Raw genomic sequence first — 21,814 nt, 5'->3', positions numbered from 1 at the left:
TGGTGCTTGCATTGCCCTCGAAAGAAGAGCAGGTTTTATTCATAGTGCAGGTCTGCAGTCACGCTGTACGGCGTGCCATCACAAGTCGTTCCGGTATAGTGAGACCGAATCGCGTACATGTTTGCTGTCGTGTCTGACAGCACACCGAAAGGCACTAGAATCAGCCAGACAAGTCAATTCATCAGTCTTGGGGAAAAATCGAAAGTGAGTTGAAAGTCAAACGCAGTGAAGAACAATAATCATTCTACAATAGGCAGAAGAAGGGTACGTTAGCATGTCACGTAAATTTCAGAACCTGGATACCCACAGCATCAATTGTGGATACATCAAAATTTGTGAGTGATCCATAGCCTTTGCGATTTGCTGCTCGATACAAGCCACTAAAACCTTCGTCTTGCCAATTATCACGGTATTGAATTCAGGACAGCCATGGTATCGGATGCCTACATTTACAGTGCAAGGATCATCAACTATGGTACATGATATCCCCGTTTCCTGTAAACTACCTTACTTAGTATTTGACTACCACTTCAACTTCAAAGAGGACCCAACAAGTCACGCCGTACGTTTCCACAAACTTTCGCTAATCGATGATAAATTAATGCGCTGGAGATCATACAATTCTCTTCTTCGATAACATCACCTTTAGTCTATAAAGTGCCTCTGCTGCGCTCGGTCGCTCTGTTGGGTCAATAGATATGCACGCGCGGCCTAGTTCTCCAATGATAAAAATACTTTTTCACAGATGGAAATCGTCAAATCACAGAGAGGACGTTGTTTTCACAGAGCGCATGGAAAGGTACCCTGTGTTCTCAAATCACATATGGAAATGCTGAGATATCAATGATGAATTAGAATTTGGAGAAAGAGGACATTAACAAACTTCCCATTTTAATTATTTATATACTATTAATATTACACATTTTCTCAACTTCGTAAATTCCAGTCAGAGCTATTAATTCCAGCATCTCTAATCCACACGGGCAGCTACAAATACAGAAAATGTATTAGATTAAAAGATTTATACTGGGTCTCACTATGCTAGCCACAGTGCGCGTATATCTGCCGGCAGAATTGTAGTTGCTGCCACTATACTACTGACTACAGGCAGATTGTTACTTGGTGTCAGTATACCAGTCAAAGTGTCCGTCAAAGGTGCCGGCAGATTTGTACTGGGTCTCACTATGCTAGCCACAGTGCGCGTATATCTGCCGGCAGAATTGTACAACCTATAAGTACGCTAATCGATGTTCCATGTACTCATGCTATCTTGAATGCACTATCAATAGCAATCTATGAGGATGAATGATCTTCCTTTAGATATCACATTATCGAATTTACCTCAGAGATCTCAATACAAAGACCGGAATTATGTTTGTTCATGAAGCAGTTTGGAAGTTTGCAGAGACGGATGGCAATCGTTACGCTAAACTGCAAGCCTCAGCGCGGAAGCTGCTAACAGGCGCACCTCTTAAAATCGCCGATTCGAAATGGCTAGTAGGACGAGGGGGTACCGGCTTACGTGAGGCCTGGCTATCACTCCCTGTCGAGACTCGAAGAGATATGATGGCTGCTACTGATGATCCTGATTTTCCTCCATGTGACTCCGGCAATGTGGATGAAAGACACATAAATTCATCACGAAAATTTTGAAGTAGCATCCAAGGAAGAGCTCGTCCGCCTCAGTATTGCGTACGACTCTGGTAGTTTGAAGGGTGTGTTAGACGCTGCAATTAAAAGCGCTGAATATGCGGTGATGCTTTCCAAGTACAAGGACAGGGCAACGACCGCGGATGAGGCCTACGTCGCCGTGCTGAAAGCTTAAGTGATGTTTTTTCGTCTATAAGCGGAATAACCTGTTTTGATCCAGAGCCTATTACGGATGGACCTTCCGATAATTTTGCAGTGTCGCGGATTAGCGCGGCATACGTGAAATATCAGGAGGCCGCTCAAAACGCACAAGATGAAATGACAAAAACTTCCTCAACAGAGGACTTCGATAAACCTATTTTAACAGGTACCGTTCGATTTTTTGGGAAAGCGCATGGAATGGAGATTTCATAGCTCACTTCTTTTAAAAGCCTGGCAACATCTTAAATTTCAAAAGATTCAAAGACGTATGGTGTTTTACTGTTTTTTTAAGAAAGACTTAAAGCGTGACCAACGTCTTTTGGGCGTCCTCGTTTTTTGTGGGGTCTCTTATCCGGAAAGGTTTATCTATGGGCGGATCTTTCTTCGAGCGAAATACCTAGTGTGTCTTTAACAGCCATGAGATGAACACATGAGCCCAGTTTTAACATAGTTCTACAATCGCAAAGTCCGCTCTCAGCTGTCACAATCCACCCCAAAGTAGACTGTTTTTCAGCTTCAAGTTCGTGGTCAGTTGTGGTTTCAATCTCTTCTTCAGTTGTTTTCTTTTTTTGAGGGTCTGTAGGAGATCCTTTTAGTTGTTGAACACGAAATTCTCCCATACTGTGCCCCGATTCCAGAAGAAAAGCAATTTTCATGCGAGCTGAACTAGTAATGGTTAAAAGTCGCTATCTCTTTAATTTTCTGAAGTCTCTAATAATGTGGGGTGCTGCCCGTGTCGATGTCGCAAAAGTAGCTGTCAAAATTGATCTTGCCTGGCTCACTTTAAGTAACTCCATGAAAAGAGGGTTCAAATGAAGTAATCTGCGCATAGAATGAGTGTTTTTCAATTGACAATTGAAGTTTCCACACGGGTTGTTAGTTTTTGCCATTCCAGTCGGAGTTTCCACACACTGCCATTTACTGTAGCGCCCCTCCAGCCACTGAGCCGAAAAAAACTCGGATAATGACTGCAAGTCGGTGTTAACTTTCCATGATTCCAGAGCATCGTCGATGCGACTCTGTTTATCCACCAAGGTTCGCGCGTAGTGAATTTGGTATACATCTCTGTATACAGTTCTCTTGTTTGCCTCCGAGAACCCCACGGTATGTTTTCTAACATTTGACATCACGTGAAAGAAACACATCAAGTACGTTGGCTGCTTATCTGAAGCGAGAATAGCACCAGCCACACTTTCAAATGCATTTCGTTGAGCATTAACTGAATCAATCATCACGAATCCAAACGATACACTCTGTGATGAAATGTCGTAATACAAATCCAGCAATACCCGAATTGCTCGAGTCCATTGGGGACTCTTTAGATCGGAGACTAAAAGGAAAGCCACAGGGTGACATTGTCTCCACATATCTGATAGACCCATAACTATAACCGGGAAACCTCTAGTTAAGTTTGAAAGTGGCATACACGTGAAAAATAAATTCAGATGCTCGACCGAGTCTCTTGACCAGTGATTTGGTCGAAAACCCAACAACTAGAGGGCTATCTTCAGTTCCTTTACCAATTAGAGCTTCTCCATTGCTATCAAGCGAAAATCCAAATGTAAATGGTGTGGTTTCGCTGCAGCCATCTCGAAAACGATGTTTAACAGCGTTTGCAACCATCACATCGACGAAATCATTGTCCACTTTACTTTTGTTTCTGTAGTTGCATACACTGTACTTTTGGTAGAAGTGTTTTAGGATTGGTCTGCGGCAGCCCCAAATCAATAGCCATTTTGTGCATTATTGCGGCCGGCTTCAATCCGATCTCGGCCTGGCTCCTTATGTATCTCTTCATTGCGCAATTCAGATCCCCGGGCTTTCGATATGCAGGTGAGACTGACAAGTGGTGTGAATTTTGAAAAACACTGATTTTATCGGTGGTCTGACACTGCAGAGCTTTCAAGACCCACTTACACGACCCTAACAGCTTGCAAGTTTCGTCGGAGCAAATGAAAAGCCGATAGCGCATAAAGTGAATGTCGAGATTGTATTCACAAACACTGCATATCTCCAGCTGACTCTTGTTCTTACACCATGTCTTCTGCGCGTCGAGATAATCTTCTAGCTGCACTTCGTTTTCATAGGAGCTTACAAAGTTCCACTCGTACTTCATTTGTTTCTTTAGCTAGTGGAGAATACAAGGACTTTGTAAATAATCGTTTCGTAACGACACACAAAACATATTTTTTTATAAATAGTCGTTATACGCATTTATTAATTACTTCGTAATACCCAAGGATCTAAATCGGCCTCATATTTGAATACCGATGTATCTAGGTAGTATAGCGTTTTCTTGCTGTCAGTAGGTTCCGAATCGATTGTATTGCAAACTTGGAACACTCCGGAGCATGTATCTCAGATTGGTTAGTGATAACACGCGGTTGCAAATCGGATATGGCGGCGGAAGACAACGAACATTCTGCAAAACTACACCGTCTGGTCTTCGCATGCGACGTCCTAGAGGTCGAATGTCTTCTACTGGTTGGCGAAGACTTAGCGGTGCCCTTGCTGACAGTCCCGCACCTTCGGCAAGGCGCAGGAGGCAACCGCAGGTGAGAGCAGCACACACCACGAACAGCGGCGCTATCTCGATTATCGATATGTACGTATAACACTGCGGTGAATGTTGGATTGTGACTTCCTTTTTATTACTAGTTTAGTTTTTGTTTTGTTAATGAAGTTAAGTAACAAATTCCCTTGAGGCAGATGGGATCCTCGGTCTGTGAAAAGGAGGCATGTCCTGTGAAGGTTACATACGATCTGTGAAATTGACGCACCCTCTGTGAAATGACCATTTTTATCTGTGATTATTACGCGCTCTCTTCTCCAATCGATCTCGGTTTTGGATTGGAAAATTCGACTTGCAAAGCCCCCAGCGCCACCTTCTGTAACAGAATTGAGTCTATCATTTCCCGACCATTTGAGTCCAAATTCTCCTTCTTGACACGAGCGTACGGCAGTGAATGGACGTCAAGCTCCGATAACACCACACCAAAGGAAAACATATCGGCCTTGTCGTCGTAATGCTCGCCCAGCATGACTTCAGGTGCCATCCACAGTGAAGCCCCCACACCCGCAGTCATTGTGCGGTCAAGACGCTCGCGAGAGATTCCAAAGTCGGACAGTTTCGCCTTCATTCTGCTATCCAGAAGAATGTTGCGAGACTTGAGGTCTCTATGGATAACTGGTGGCATCAAAGAGGGCAAGTAAGTGAGTGAGTGGCACACTTGAAGAGAGCAATGGTTGCCTTCTCTCGGTCAAAATCTACGGGGGTTTTCGACTCTAGGTAGGTGTTAAGTAACGAGCGTAGTTCCCCTCCATCCATGTACTCAAGTACCACACAGAGATCAGTGAGGGAATCCCATGCGACATTAACAAAAGACACGATATGCGGATGATCCATCGTCGCAGTCATCTTGGCTTCAGCTAAGAACTCGCTGACCAATGTGATGTTGTCTCTAGAGGCAGAAAGCAGCATCTTGACGGCCACTTGATGGCCATTGAAAACCCCAGCGTACACTTCACCAAACGAGCCTCGGCTGATCAGTTTCTCCGTCTGCACTTTGTCTCTCGGTATCCTCTTGGCTGTGATGATATCGTCGTTCCAAAGCCCGGTCTGTCCACGAATGGCTGCCTCGAGAGACGCAGCACTAACTCCACTCATACTTTGGATGGTGGAGGCGTCCAACTTTAATTTTTGTCGCTGTCGAAAAAAAACCGCCGCGAGGAGCACGGTCAAGAAGACAAAACTACCTAGAACAATCCCAAGGATGTCACCGTTGCTTAGAGCGGTACTGGAGTTGTATTCTAATGTTGAACCTGATGTTAACATGCTTCCACTGGCATCTCCGCCGTCGCTGCTGCTGTACCATCTGAACCAATTGGCGTCACACTCGTGCGTTATGACTGCTTCTTTGTCTCCGCTTTCAACCAAGTACAGCGACTCGGATAAACACGAGCGATCGGGAAAGAGTTCAAGTGAAGCAGAGCCGTCTTTCCTGAGACTGGCAATCACGTAGTAGCTGTCATTCGCAGTGTAACCTCCGGCACACGTCCCCGAGGCAGGGTACCCGTAACCCGTTCTGAAGTCGGAGCAGTTTTCGTTTCCATAAACCAGCTCGATAATATATGGGGAACTACCGAACTTGTCTCGCGTGGCCTGTATGTAGTCTGTAGCGCATTCGATGGTCCTCATGTCGGCGCTAGAAGTGTTGCTACTGGGAGAGCACGTCTCGATGGAGCAACTGTCGTCCCGAGCAATGTTGATCGCGTACGGAGTGCCCCCGCATTGATCTCCAAGGTAAGAAGAGGAAATCGAGTACATATTTACCAGAAAGCGCGAGTCTTCCAGTTTGAACTACTGGAGCGAGTGTCAACGCTCGATAGAAACAGGAACCGCGGCAACGGGATAGCGGGTGAGTAACAAATCGAGACTGCGATGGCGATGGTCGATAATCGACTCGAGCGCCTTGTGTCGGAACATACGACGTGCTCGAACTGGTCTTGTGTGCGGTTGGATTAGGTGTGGATAGCATACACAATGGTTATTGGTAATCTATCGTGGTAAAGGGATAAATACGCGCTCTCAAGTAGGTGTTGCAAATTCGACGCTGCACCACATGACCCCCTAAATGCTATGGATGGCATCGTTTGGCGTGGATACATCAAGCAGCGATAGCAACACACCGGGGAATCGACACGAGAAAAAAATATTGCGCAGCTTTAGCACTCTACTTGGCTCCTGCCCGGGGTATTAGTAACGCAAGTTTTGAAATAGCGATTATCTGGATAAAATCTGAATAAATGACGGATACATTACCGATCGATATTCCAATACTTTATTCCAGTGGAATAACGCGGTCCTTCGCTATTCAGCTGGAATATATTTCTGGACGAAGAAAATTCTTATTCCATATTATTCCAGAAACAAACAGTCGTCGACAGCATCGAGAGGTTTTTTAAACGGCACCCCTCTTGTCCAGGTTTTATCACTCAGGTATTGTCCAGGTAGAGTTTTTACGGTTTAAATTACTCTCATTTTCTTCTTTTGATTCCTAGCCACCAGTTAGGGAGACACGTGGCAGGTGACTTCGGACGACTCCGATTACAGAGACGAAGGAGGCGGGACCTCGACGAAGAGGTTCTCGTGGCAGGATGAGCCTAAGACGATAGTGCACTTCCCGGAGCTGAAGATACCTTCTCTACCGAGTGGAGTGTGTCCCGTGAACCCCTCTGTAGTGGAAGATAATATAGCGCTGGCCCTGGGAGGTTCTCCGACGAGGCCCCCTGACCTCAACGAAACCGAGTACGGTTTACTGAACTATCGAGGTATCGTGCCTGACCCTTGGCGTGCCTTAGTGCGGCGAACAGTATACTTCCTCGTTAAAGCTGAAGCTTCGAGTGGATGTGACTGGTGTGAAGGGTGTATGGGCGAAGGGTCGCTAGAAGAAGAAAAGTAAGATAGCTCCCCGCCCCCCACGAAGCTCCAAGATCTCCTAACCCGAACCGAGGAATGGATCGATAGCCTCGTTGTTCCCACTGACTCGCGGTCGAAGGAGTTAATAACTAAAAGAATTTTGGATCTCTATGAGAAGGATGCTGATCAACTACGCTTGAAGATCCACGAGAGGGGTTCGCCCTGTCGACTCTGTCGTTGGAAGGGTTCTGGGCCTAGGTGCTCTCCAAAACCGAAGCAAGTCCGTTTCGACTGTTCCTCTCTGTTTAACGACCGTACTGAAGCCCTCGGTCCGAACTGTTCTTCCCGGGATAAGGAAAACGGATTGTACGGCTATGTGAACGTCGTCGCCGACGCTCCGGAACCTCGCCCCAAGCCAGGCCTGGTGGGAGTACCGAGCTCTACCGAGAACTGGTCGACTAACGAGGGAGAAGGTATCGTCCCTCTCGGCAAGCGGGTGATCGGATCAGTGGGGGCGTGGAAGCTCTATCGTGGGGGTTTCACGAGAGCCTCCCGGCTGAACTTCTCATCGACTCCGGGGCCGTAGCGTGCCTGGTGCACCGGCGGGTATTGAAGCGTCTCGGCTTGACCATCCCCCCTCTCATACCCTACGTTGGCAGTCCGAACGGTGTGTCCGGGTCTGCACTCGATATCGAAGGAGTAATCTACTTGCCATTGACGTTGGGCTCCGTCGAGAGAAGAGTACCGTTTGTCGTCGTACCTAAGCTACACGTCGACGCCATCCTGGGCACCAACGCTCTCAAGGACTTCCGCGCCGTGGTAGACTTGGACGAGAATACTCGTTACGCTAAAAGACACGAGTGAGGTGTTCCCTCTGGGATATCCTCGAGTGGAGGAATCTTACCTGTCCCGCATCTCATCTACCATTCGGCTCCGTCCTGGTGGACACGCTCTAGTGGATGCGGAGATTCAAGGTCAACTGTGTGACGGGACCACCGTCCTCATAGAAGGGCATACAGCGTTCGATGACTATATTAAAGTTGCTAGGACTCTGTGCACTATGTATAACGACCTAGTGAATGTGGAAGTGTGCAACCCCTCTATCGAGGACACTGTCATCAAGAGAAGCACTAGATTGGCGAGTGTGACGGTGATCTCCGAGACCGCGCTTCTGCAAGGAGCCATTGCGAGTATGAAGCACGAAGCCGCCCTACCCGGCGAGGCCCTGACCATGGACCGAAGAGCTCAGGACCTGTGGGTCCACTCAGCCATTAGCGCATCTAGTATTGCGACCGAAGTCGCTCAAGAATCCGTGCCTGGACTGGACCGAGTACTCCAGGAGGAGCTCCGAGTCGACTTGGACGAGTCCAAATTGGGGAGCGAACCGAAGAGAATATTCACGGAGTTCCTCCAACCGTCCAAGGACATGTTCGTCGAAACCTCTTCTAGCCCTTGGGCCAGCCTGGTGCTTATGACCCGCAAACCTGACGGCGAAATAAGGTTCTGCATTGACTATCGGAGACTGAACGCTGTCACCATCAAGGACTGCTACTAGATGCCGCTCATTGACGATATTCGAGATGTACTAGGAAACGCCAAACTGTTCTCTACTATGGACATAGCGTCCGGCTACTGGAACGTCCCGATGGCAGCAGATAGCGTGAAAAAGACTGCCTTCACCTGCAAATATGACCTCTTCGAGTGGCTCGTGATGCCGTTCGGACTGTGCAATGCCGTACCGGCCTTCGAACGACTGATGGAAACTGTGCTTATCGACCTTATGTGGCGGCATTGTCTGGTGTACCTCGACGACTGCGTGGTCTTCAGTGAAGACTTTTCTACTCCCCTAGTGCGACTAAAACAAGTCTTAGAACGGTTCCGATCTGCTGGGTTCAAGCTCAAGATGAAGAAGTGTAAGTGGGCACGTGACCAAGTAGCGTTCTTGGCACACATCGTCACTCCTTCGGACATCTTGACCAACCCCGAGAAGGTCAAGTCAGTGATGAACGTACTAAGACCACACAACTGGCACACTGTGAGAGCGTTTCTGGCGTTTGACTAGTTACTTCAGGCGGTACATCCCGGGATACGCGGCCATATCGAATCCAATCGAACGGCTCAAGATGAAGGGAGCCTACGAAGCCGCTTTCCTGCAACTAAAGCGTAAGCTGGTGGAACCTCCTATCCTGGTGTATCCCGACACTTCAAAGCGTTTCCATCTATATGTGGGCTCCTCTAAACTCGCTGTGGGAGCGTGCTTGATGCAAACCGTGGATGGGCGCGAGAGAGTCGTAGCCTATGCGAGCAAGCTACTAGCTCGCTCCGAGAAGAACTGGGTCCATAAGGAGGACGGTACTTCGGAGATCGAGTGCTGGGGGCATCGTATGGGCCACACGCAAGTTCCGCTGCTACCTGGATCGCTGCGAGCTCGACCTGTACACGGATCACAAAGCATTAACGTGGGCCTTCAACGAGACCAATCGCACGAGTAACGCTAAACTCGATAGATGTGCCATGGATTTGTCTCAGTTACGCTTCAAAGTGTTCCACAAGCCAGGTACTGCTATGGGTCATGTGGATGGTCTGTCCAGACTCCATACCCAAACCATCAATGCTATCGCTATGGCGGAGCTACTCAACGATGCTGACAAGCCCCCCTAGCACTGTCGAAGTCGGGGAGACTGCGCCTCTCGACTCGACTCTGCTCCCTTCAGAGCCCTTGCCCGAGGACGCGGGCGGATCTGGACCCGTAGCGTCTCCCGACGAGGAAGAGGTTACTGACCAACTCCTGGTGTCCCCAGTTGTTGTGTTCGGTTTACAACAGACTCGCTTCGTGGAAGAGCAGAAGAGGACACCTTGGATCCAAGCTATGATAGCGTTCCTGAGCGATGGAGCTCTAGCTCTGGACCCTCAAATGCGCACTAAAATCCTGCTGATGGCCCCTAATTACTCGGTGAAGAACGGAGTGCTCATGCTTCGCGTGCACCTGAAGGCTCGTGCTAGACCCGCGTCTACTCTTGAAGTACCTGTGATTCCCCTGCCTTTCATATCAACCGTACTGCATCACTGTCATAAGGATGTACTTACCGCGGATGTCGGGGTTACTAAGACGCTCGACAAAGTGCGCAAGCACGCTTACTGGCACGGCTGGAAGAAGGATGTGGCCGAATATGTTCGAGAATGCACCGTTTGCGGCAGTGGTAAAGGCTATCGCCCTTGGAGAAATGGCCGGATGCAGCGAATGCCAATACAAGAAGTATCCGGACCTTTCTCTCTACTGGTGGTCGATGCCATAGGTCCCTTAGTGGCTACTCCTCGAGGCAACAAGTTCATACTCGTCTTCGCCGACTACTTTACTCGATGGGTCGAAGTGTTCCGTGTGGCCCGCTTAGACACTGTAACGTTCGTGGAAATTATGGTGAGCGAAGTGATCTCGCGGCACGGAGTTCCTGAGAAACTACGGAGCGACCAAGGATCCAACTTCATCTCGAACTTGGCACGATCCTTCTACAAAACACTCGGGATCAAGAAGTGGTTTGGAGCTGCTTATCACCCTCAGACGCAGGGGCTAGTCGAACGCTTCAATGGTACGCTGATCGGGATGCTAAAGATGTACGTCAACGAGGCTTAAAACGACTGGGAATTATACCTTCCCCGAGTACTATTCGTTCGTCTTATCACGAAGCCCTTTAAGACTCACCGTTCTTCAGCCTGTATGGTCGGGACCCGGTGTTACCCCTGGACCTCGCGTTCCTCAACACGAACAACGGGTGGAAGAGTAACGAAGTCGCTAGTTACCGACGAAAGCTATTCTTATCTCTACGAGATACGAGACGATTAGTAGAACGCCAACTCTTGAAGGCCCAGGGCAGACACGAGCAACAACTGAGCAGCCAGGTACCGATTAAGTTCAAGGAAGGAGACCCGGTGTGGGCCTACCAGTACTCTTGAGCTCGTCGCGGGGAGAAGACCACGAAGAAACGCGCTTTCGCGTGGCATGGTCCGTACCGTGTGGTCACGACTGTGGGAGAGAGCTCCTATCGAGTGGCCATCCCTTCTCACCCCAACCGAGTCGTGACTATTAACGTCAATAGGTTGAAACGTTTCCAAGGGCGGTGGAGCCGACCGTCCCCTTCCGAAGTACCTGATGGAGTCCAGACGAGTCCGGGTGTTGACGACGACGGACCTTTATCGGAAGAAGACCTCCCGTCTACTAGCTTTGTGGAGAGACTCCTGATTGAAGGGGAAGAAACAGCCCTGACTGGGGTTCCCTGCTTCGTGATTGACATAATCGTCCGACGCAAAAAGAACCGAGAAGAGCAGTTCCTGGTGTTGTTGGCTACCTACGAGACTCTTTGAAGACCTCGAAACACTCTCTTGCCCACCTACGCCGCTCTGATCAAGGCGTTCGAAGAGACCTGTCGTCGTGAGGAAGGCCTACCTGAGCTACGACGCAGCGCGCGGTTAGAAGATGCTAACGCCGCTGTAGATGAAGAAGAGCTACTCTTCTAGGAGAAGGGAGTCGTGACGGGTCGATCCACTGAGCCAGGGTAAGTTCGCGGTCCCGCCCTCCTCGGAAGTGTCCTGAAGAACACTTCTTACGACTCTGCATATTTTTGGATTCTACATTACAAGAGGCTGATCTACTACCTACCGAAAAGAAACCAATTTTACCGCGATTTCAGGAGGAAGAACGAAAACAACAAATGGGGAATGAATCGTGGTGAAAAAAGAAAACTTAAAAAGACGATACCACTACTCCTACACTCATCCAGTGGGAACGGCTCTGGACTCGTACGAATCACTAACATCTCGACGGCCTTACGTTGGGCTGTTTGGTCGGATCGCTTAGTCGGCGAATTGGGAGCAGAATGCTCTCCCGGGGGAGCTCGACTTCCGAGGTGCTGACGGAGACCGCGAGGCCGAGCGTCCCTTAGGAGACACTGCCTTCTTCAAAGAAGACGCCGAACGCGACTGCGACCGCTTACGCGTACCGTCCCGCGACGCTGGAGCTGACAGGGAAGTCGTCGTTTTGCCGTCGGATGGTTTGTCGGAATGGCTCTACTTCCCTTCGCGTGCGAAGGTGACCTTACCTTGTCCCGTCTGGGCTCCTTACTCGCCTTGGTGGCCGAGGGCTTCGTCGGAGACTTCTACCGGGACGCAGAACGCTCCTCCGAACGTGACCGACGAGACTTCTTGCGCACTGAGGACTTCGATCGTGACTGCAGGGGAGAGACCGAACGTTCTGACGAAGCAGCGCGCGCTTCGAACTTGTCTTTAGTGCGTGAAGGTGAAGGGGACCGCTTGCGCGACGAGCTTACACGAGACTACTTCAGGAAGTTAGAACTGCGAGACGGGGAACGGGAACGCTTCGCGCGCTCCTTTGACTTCAGAGGCTTGTGGGAGAGCTGCAGACGCTTGTTGGGGCGCTTGTCGTCCTCCGAACTCTCGTCGGAACAAGAAGACAGATGCAGCGTTTTTTTAACGGGACGGAGTTCTTCGGAGTCAATCTCGGCTTTATCCTCTTCGTAAGCCGACCCTTCCTTACTCGCTTCTTCCCAAACCGCCGTGTAAGTGCCGTCAGTACGCTCATACGCCGCGTATCCCGCCGAGTCCGCTTCTGACGAATCTAGCGGGGTTACTCTGGGTGTCCGAAGAGCTCATTTCTCCCGTTCGCGCGAGCGCTTGGCCAAATCTTCTGAAGGAGAGGGCAGTGGCTTAGCGTATGCCAGACCCCCTTCGAGCGATCTCCAACCCAATGAGGTTCGTGATCCTCCTTCGACTTCATGTCCAGCAGAACGAGAGCTAAAGCACGGTTCGTGAGCTGACTGTCCGGATTCGAGCTGTTTGGGTCATGGGCTCCAGTGTGCTCCAACAAATCCGTGATGATCGTGAAACCTCCCTCATCGATCCGACACGGTTTAAGAGCGTTCTTCACTTTACGCGAGTACGCTCCCGAGTCACGCGAGTAGCGTTTGGACAAGTTGTCGATGACCGGGCCGTTGTAGGACTTGGCGTCTGGAGCGTTCCGACCAGGCTGTCCTCCCATCCACATAAGGCGGCGTCGGTGCGCGCAGCTCTCGAATAAACGGAGGAAGCCGAAGTAGCCCCAGGTCTCGATGCAAATACTCAGAAACCAGACGCGTACAACCACCGCCGCCATCTTAGTCTTGCGTCGCTGAGTCTGAGGGTTGGAGGTCTTCAACGGAACGTTCGTCTGCCAGTCCCAGAACTTGGAACAGTTCTCATTCCAGGAACGCCAGTGAGAAGCGTGCACGTGTGTGTACTCGTTCTGGTTGTACCACAAGTGCGAACCCGGTCACGGATACGCTAACTGGTACGGTTCTTGACCAAGCTCGGCCGCCTCGTAATAAACCCGTTTCAGGTCGTCGACAATTGGAGAAGGAGTCGTGTCCGACAACTTAAAAGGCAGCACGAACGAAGACCACGGGTGACTCAGACGCTTCTTACCGGAGAGAGGGCTCTCCGTAATCGTCTTCCTCTTCGTCGAGCCGGTGCTGATGCGCTTAAGCGGACATCGACCGTCCTGCGTGAAGCGTGGGTGCCGAGGTGGCTTCCCGCGAGTCGGTTGCCGAGACGGTCTAGGCATGATCACTATCGGCCCCGTCAATGCGTCCGCGGCCTTCCCCGTGTCGTCCAAGATCGCGGCAGCGATGTCGTCCAGTAGCTCGAGTCCGATGGAGCTGGCGTTCGCGGCGAGGACGTCACGCATGAGAACCCAGAAGCGCTCGTCGGCCGGAGTGTCGTCAGAAGAAGAGCCGTCGGAGTCCGATGACTCGACGCTCCAGACGGCCCTGAGTCTGCGAGGCGCCTTTCCGCGCGGAGTGCTCATACTGGGGTAACGAAGAGGGAGGGTGCCAAGGGTAGCGTCTGAGGTCGAGGCAAATTGCCGAATGAACCAGAAGACTGACCGTCGGTACCTGGACCTCCGGTCCTGTCTCTCCCGAGATTCCTGTGATAACTGTGTATTGGGTGCAAGAGAGACTCTTGAAAGGGACGAAAAATCGGAGTTCTCCTTTCCCAGCCACTGGACTTGACTGATGGTGTAACGGGGCTACATGGTGTGGAACACACAGGGGTACGAAGTACCCGGAGAGTTAACAAACTCTCCGTACATAAGTTGGAGAGTTAACAAGGTCTCTCAGTACGTTGGCTGAAAGCCACACGTTATGCATTTGATTGGGTTTAACTATGCTAGATAGTTAAAGAGATACATTTACCCCTAGGCGGCTTGGCCGCAATAATAGGAAATAAAACACTTCGGGTTTTGAAGCATAAAGGTTAAGGTATTAACTTTGAGCCCTGGTCTTGGGCTGTAAGTTCCTTTGGATAAGGAACTTAGTATTGGTGACTCTTTGAGTCGAACGTCTTCCTCTGACGCTAAAGCTACGGCAGCCCCGCTGCACTTGGTAGCACTTGTAGTCAATCCCGCTCCTGAGTCGGTTGACTATATCCTCTGCGAGGATGGAACACCCCGTGTTCGCGAATTTGCCCCCGGCGCAGCAGGACGCGCTTACTAAGCTTATGTCCTTGCTTGGCCCGGAGGGCGTGGCTCATCTTGCATCGCAAGGTCCAGAGGCGGTCACTGCCAGGCTGGAATCGTTCTCCCGCTACGGGAACGCGCTCTTGGAGCATGTCCAAGAGAAGATGAGCGCCGCAACGGCGGCGGCGTCGATGACGCGTGAAGAGTCTATGAGACTGAAACCGCTCATGGTGAGCGTAAAAACCTTCGAGGGGAAGGATGGAGAGAATCTCCTTCTCTGGCCCCGTGAGGTCGAGATGGCCATGGGATCGGCCCTGCTCCAGTCTGAGCATCAGCGCGTGGCGCTGGCTATCTCCAGGCTTGGAGGTCGCGCTCGCGAATGGGCACTAACGTGCGGCACGTCTGTTGACGCTGCATTTTCCCCTTGGGATCAGCTGAAGCAACAGCTTTCGCGCGTGTTCGCGCCGCCTAATCAGGCGTACCGTGTCCGGTCGAAGTTCCTTGCGACCCGCCAGGGTAAGAAGGAGTTATTGGACTATGTCCAGGAGTTGAGAACTCTTATCGCCGGAATGGCGGCGGACCCTTTTCCGGAACTGGTCAGTGTGACCGTGTTCATGGAGGGACTTCGTGTGAGCGCAGCTCGAACGGAAGTGTTCCGTGTACACCCTAACTCTTTCGAAGAGGCGGTGAATGTGGCATTAAATGCCGAGCACAACTTCAGGTCGGCTCGACCTGGCTGGAGCGCTAGTAGCGCAAGCTCTTCGAGCGGTTTAGAGCCGATGGACCTCAGCTATGCTGAAGATGAAGAAGCGGAGCTTCTTGCTGCGGAGCAGCGTGCCGGGCATTCGCCAAAGCTTTGTGTGCAATAGCACTAAGCACTTAAAGGCATATTGCCCTCTGCGCAAGAAGCGCGTGGCTTCGGCGAGCCAGCCCTCCGGGTCATCGCCGGGAAACGGCAATTCCCAGTAGGCGCGGGGCGGCCTACTGGGGAAGAACTGAGTTCTGTTGTGCCTCGAGGAGGTAGAGGGCAACGGGGCTCAGCCCCGAAGAGAGCTGAGCTCTCTTACGAAAAGAGTGTGTGCAAGCCGGGCTTGCTGGTCGTTCAAGCGAACGTGAAGGGCTTTGCAAAGCCCATGGAGAGTCTTGATTGACTTGGGGAGCCTCGGGCAACTACGCCCGTCGCTCCACCCTGGAAGGGAGTCAGCTGTATGCTGAGGCACTGGGAAGTGCCAACGAGAGATATGATCTCTGTCCGTCTCCCGCCGGGGACACTGGTAACCTGTGTCGAGGGTCTCTGTCGACCTGGGAGTGAAGTTTGAGAACTTCGATAGCGTGAAACGCTGTTTAGTCTTAGACCTGAATGCGAGGTATGACCTCATCCTTGGCATGGCATGGCTGGAACGCCATGAGCCATGGATCGACTGGAAGTCGAAAACGCTGGGTGCGTCGCACCCTGCCCCTAGTGGAGCTTTGGTGAGTCATGAACCCACCTCTGCTAGGAAGCAGAAGCGCTTTTGGCGCGAGCACGAGGCCGAGGCGGCCGTAGTGCTGGACATTGGTATGTCCGAAATTGTTAGCAACGAGGTTGCTGTTTGCCCTGAGGGCGTACGTGGTGCGGCACGTTATCCGCTGAGCGGTGCAGGTCAGGTCAATGACCAACTGCTGGGTCCTGGTGAGGACGAGCGCGGAGTGGCGCGTAATCCACTGAGTGGTATGAATCTGGTCGATGACCTACCGCTGCGTGACCCGAGGGTCGCGGTCGACTGCGAGTCGAGGCATCATGGGCGTGGCCCAGGAGATGCAGGTGAAATGACACCTAGCTCACTGTGTGAAGGTCAAGAACCTCTTGGCTTTCAGCCGAGTGTCTTGCGAGACACTGTATCCTCTTCGAGGAGTGATGGTGCTGCTGCACCCGGTGGTGGTGACGGAGATGTCGCCACACCGCCCTCATCCGGCCGGGCTCGGTCGCGGAGGGAGAGGAGAAGAAGACGCAGGGCGTCTGTGACGTCTTCGACGTCGGACGATGTGTCCAACGTGACGAGCGGTGATGCTCCACGTGATTGCTGTGAACAGCTGTATACACTCGTGAACGGAGTGACGGGGGAGGTAGAAGGCGATATCAGCCTTGACACTCTGCCCGCTGCAGATGCTCTGCTAGAGCTGGACGAGATGTCCATTGCCGAGTTCGGCGAAGCCTTGAAGGCAGGCGAGCTAGCCGAGGTGGTCCTGCTGGGACCTGAGGAGGAGTTGAACTCCTCATCCGTCGTGAACGACGCGGTCCTAGAGGACACCAAGAAGGCGCTGAGCGCAAGAAGTGGATCGGCGATCCTCAAAGATCCTTCGGATCCCTTCTACCCGGTGGTGAAGGAGTATGGAGACGTTGTCTCAAAAGACCCACCGACGGGCCTGCCTCCGGATCGAAGCGTGTGTCATGAGATTGACCTGGTTCCTGGAACCAAATACTGCGTAACAAGGCAATGGCCTTTGCCGAGAGAGCAGTGTGACGTCATTGACGCATTCTTCCGTGCGAAGCACAAGGCAGGGATGGTGCGTGAGAGTAAGTCTCCGCACTCGAAACCCACGTTCTGTGTCAGAAAGCCGAATGGCAAGTGGCGCGTTGTTCATGCTTTTAACAAGCTAAATGCGGCCACTATCCCGGCGCAAACGCCGATTCCTCGCAAGGATGTTCTGCAGAACAACATGGTAGGCTGTACGTTGTACAGCGTGCTCGACTTGGTCGATGGCTACTTCCAATTGCTCATGAGAGCGAGCGACATTCCGCTGACAGCGGTGAGTACTCCGAGCGGTATGCTCTGGGAGTGGCTGGTGATGCCTCAGGGGCTGTCGAACGCACCAGCAACGTTCAATCGTCTTGTGACGCAGTTGTTTAGGCCCCACCGGGCGTACGCTCAAACGTACTTTGACGATATATTCGTCCATAGTCGTGCTGAGCACGGAAAGTCAGACGTGGAAAACCACATTGACCACTTGCGAGCGGTGCTCGAGTGCATGCGCACTAATAAGCTGTATGCCAACTTGGATAAGTGCGTCTTTGGCGCGGAGGAAATACCTTTCCTCGGGTGCTTCATTGGGAAGCGTGGCTTAAGGGCAGATCCTGTCAAAGCCAAGGCCATCGTGGACTGGCCGGTTCCCAAGAACCAAAAAGACTTACGCAAGTGGCTAGGCTTAGCCAATTACATGCACAAGTACAGCGCGAACTACGCGGAGATGGCTCGGCCATTATCAGATCTCCTTAAGAAGGACGCACCATGGTGCTGGAACGTCGAGCACGACGGAGCCTTTGAGGCTGTGAAGGAGAGTCTTCTCCAGGCTCCGATCCTTGCGCTACCGGACCCGGATAGTCCGTTTAGCGTCGTCTGTGACGCCTCCGATTTTGCAATCGATTGTGCTTTACTACAAGCAGACGCCGAAGGGCGTGAACGCGTGATCGCGTTTGAGTCTCGCCAGCTCAAAGCTGCAGAGAAGAACTATCCAGCTCATGACAAAGAGCTACTTGCAATGAAGTATGCTCTAGTCAAATTCAGGGTACACCTGCTAGGCTCTAAGCCTTTTGTGATCTTAACTGATCATGCGTCGTTACGCACTGCGACACAGTCGCCTCATCTCTCTCAGAGAATGGCAAGATGGCTTTCCTTCTTTGCCGAGTATAACTTCGAGGTGAAGTACAAGCCGGGGCGGCTTAATGTAGTGGCCGATGCGCTCTCACGCAGGCCGGACTACGAGTTAGCTCATGTCACGACAATGACGTCGTCAGTGCCTGACTTGATACGCGGAGCGTATGCACAAGACGACATGTGCGTAGCGCTGCTACGGGCTCTTGGGAGCGAAGAGTTTAAAGACTCTGACAAGGAATTGTCTGGGCGCTTACGCGCGAGGCTGCATCGATACTCGCTCGATGGCGGCCTGCTGTACTACAGCACCGACTCTGAGGATAACCCTCGTGTAGTCGTTCCTCATGACGAGGATCTAAAGTATCGAATCCTCTATGAGGTTCCTGATACGCCCGTGGGCGGGCACTTAGGTCGGGAGAAGACCTATGGCTCGGTGAGCTCGATGTACTGGTGGCCCAAGATGTATAAGTGGGTCGGCACCTATGTACGCACGTGTGAGACGTGTCAACGGACGAAGTCCGCGCCGAGCACGGCAGCGCCATTGGCGAGTTTGCCTGTTCCCAAGGGATGTTGGCAGTCCATGAGTATGATCTTTGTGTTTGGCCTTCCCAAGGACAGGGCAGGAAACACGGGTATTGTGGTCTTTGTAGACCGATTGAGCAAGATGGCTCATCTAGCGGCAGTGCCGGACACCATAGATGGTGAAGGTACAGCTTTGCTGTTTTTAGACCGAGTCTTTCGCCAACATGGCTTGCCTGAGGCATTTGTCTCGGATCGAGACCCGCGCTTCACCGCGAAGTTCTGGACGTCCCTCTTCAGAGTGCTTGACACTCGTTTGGACATGTCCACAGGGGACCATCCGCAGACCGATGGTCAAGCCGAGCGCGTGAATCGCGTTGTGGAGGATACCCTCCGAAGCGTATGCGCTGAGGCGCCAAAACGCTGGAGCCAGATGCTCCCACTCGTTGAGTTCGCATTAAATAATGCAGCACGCCTCGACAGGCTACACCCCGTTCTATGTGAACGGCTTGGTTAACCCTCGCGTCCCACTGACGCCGCCACGCAGTGGCTCAGGGCTTGATGAGCCGAGCGGCTAGCTGATGTCAGCCCTGTTGCGGCTCGCAAGCAAGTCAATGACTTTGTCTCTTTGAGATTAAGTGTAATGCGTCAAGTACGCGACGCTATGGCTGAAAGCCAAGACATGCAAAAAGAACATGCAGATGCCAAAGGCAGACGCAATGAAGAAAGGTTTGAGGTCGGAGACCAAGTTTTATTAAATGCAAAAAAACTACCTACTCATGCAGCGTCTGCAGTCTTTAAGACAAAATTGAGACCACGGTTCATAGGACCGTTCAAGGTCGTGGCCAAGAAGGGCCTAGCGTACACGCTTAACCTTCCGAAGAAGATGCGCACGCATCCAGTCTTCTACGTTGGCTTACTCAAGCCGTATCAGGACCCTGCTCAGGTGAGCGCGGAGGCGTTGGCGCCAACGGTGGCTGGGCCACGACAGGCTGCGCAACAGCGGGAGGCCGAGCCACGGCAGGCTGAGCGACAGCAGGGGGCGGGGCCACAAGACGCAACAGCAAGTCGATCTGACCTTGCAGCTGAGCGACTTGACGCTCAAGGTCCGCGACTCGGTTCTGAACCGACTGTGGTTGTTTTAACCAGTCCACGCGGTGGTTCGTCTCATCGAGACCATCTGCAAGGCGACTCAGAGAGTCAGTCTTATCATGGAGATACTGGTTCAGAGAACCCACACGTTGCCCCAGCGCGAACACGTCGCTGCGACTCGCGACGCGAGAGTCCAGCTGAGGCTCGGCCTCCTCCTGCTCTGCTCGACGAGCACGGCGAGCTTTACTTCCATGTGGAACGCCTGGTGGCGAGACGCAGGCGCCAGGGTCGTACTTCGTACCTTGTGAAATGGAGGGGTTATCCTCACTCACAAAACTCTTGGAAGTTTGAGGTTGTCCTCCGGCGGGACTGCCCTGACGTCGTCGACGCTTTTGATCGGGCACACTCACTGCCCCGCCGCTACGGCGTACGACAGAGTCGTCAGGCGCCGAGCGCTTCCCGCCGCTAGAACGCGGGGATGACAGGTCGGTGGCTGAGCTCAAGCTCCGACCAGTGGCTGGAGCAGCCGGCTCATAGGAATGAGCGGTGCTCGCAGCATGAGCAAGAGGTGATGACGCCTCGAGGTGATGGGGACGGGGTTCCAGTGTTCGTCGACGTGCTTTCGACTTAGCGAAGTCTACGCGCAAACGTCTCTCAAGACGAATATCAGTTTCAGAGAAACTTGCTCGAAGAGCATTGTAGGAGGGGAGCCGTCGAGCTCCCTCCACCCAGCTTCGGAATTGTGCTTCATAAGCACGCTTGGATTCCCCAGGGTTGAGAACAACCGGGATGGTTCGCATAGAGGGAACCGGTTGGCGGTTGAGCTGCATCTGCAGGCGCGCCTGATACTCCTGAGGAGTTGTGACTTGTGGAGTCAGATATCGCTCTTGGGCCGGTGCCGTTGCACTTGCTCATCAGCAGTCGAGGCCGCAGGCCCACAAGTGTACGTGTTCAGCGGCTGCTGCGCCGCGAGGCGGGCCGCTTCGGCAGGTTCCGCGGCTGGAAGCCGTAGTCACGGCGTGACGTTAGAACAAGTGGTCGGACCACAGGTCGGAACGACTGCGAGCGCTGCTCATTGGACAACTGACGGCCTTGGGCCTCGTCCAGGTCATTCGTAATGACGTTGTGATCGTATCGATCTTCCTCGTCATACCGCGACGATAGCGGTGGCGCATCGCGCAGCGAGCGAATCGGATTCGAACGTTCAGAGAACGGATGCGGTGTCCGCAGGTCTTTTCTTGTTTGAGATCGCGCCATTGAGCGGCTAGACCTCACAGAGGAAGCTGGGGAAGACGCGGCACCAGTGTGCGACCTCGGAGAGGCTGGGTTGGAGTGATCCTCACTACCCATGGGCTCGTCGTAATCGACTTCGCCCTCTTCGAATTCCGAGAACAGACCATCGTTCCCTCTGGGCGGCGCCCGCGGCTCTGACGAGCTTTGAGCTTTGCGCTCTTCTTGTTGACGGCTCATGGAGCGTTGACCGTGTCGACGGCGATACTCTTAATGGTACTCTGCCACCGAAAGAGACGAAGATGCTCTTGGAGCAGTTGCGGAGCGCAGTTGGGGGTCTGGGACCGACGAGGCAGGGGCGGCGCGACGCGCTGGAGACGTTGGGCCGTGGGCCGGAGTGAAAGTGCCAGGCATCAAGGATGCAAACGCGTTTGTGAGCTCGTGGAGCTGCAGAACGCAGAGGTGAGGTCTAGTGACCTCCGTCGTCTTGACAAGACGTGACCTCGCTGAGGAAAGTTCGAGAACGGAATGTTCTCATCTTAGTGAGGGAGAGTGTAACGGGGTTAC

The 21,814-nt window shown here is 52.3% G+C and overlaps 1 pseudogene; it reads right to left on the bottom strand.

Moving 5' to 3' along the window:
• Positions 1-4,664: 4,664 nt before the first annotated feature.
• Positions 4,665-6,178, bottom strand: PITG_18345 (annotated as a pseudogene; the record flags this gene model as incomplete).
• Between the last annotated feature and the right edge of the window lie 15,636 nt (positions 6,179-21,814).

The sequence above is a fragment of the Phytophthora infestans genome, genomic scaffold, assembly GCF_000142945.1.
Source record: "Phytophthora infestans T30-4 supercont1.67 genomic scaffold, whole genome shotgun sequence".
Classification (NCBI taxonomy): domain Eukaryota; phylum Oomycota; class Peronosporomycetes; order Peronosporales; family Peronosporaceae; genus Phytophthora; species Phytophthora infestans.
Note: the sequence above shows the minus strand (reverse complement) of the source record. Positions and strands in the feature narration are given on the sequence as shown.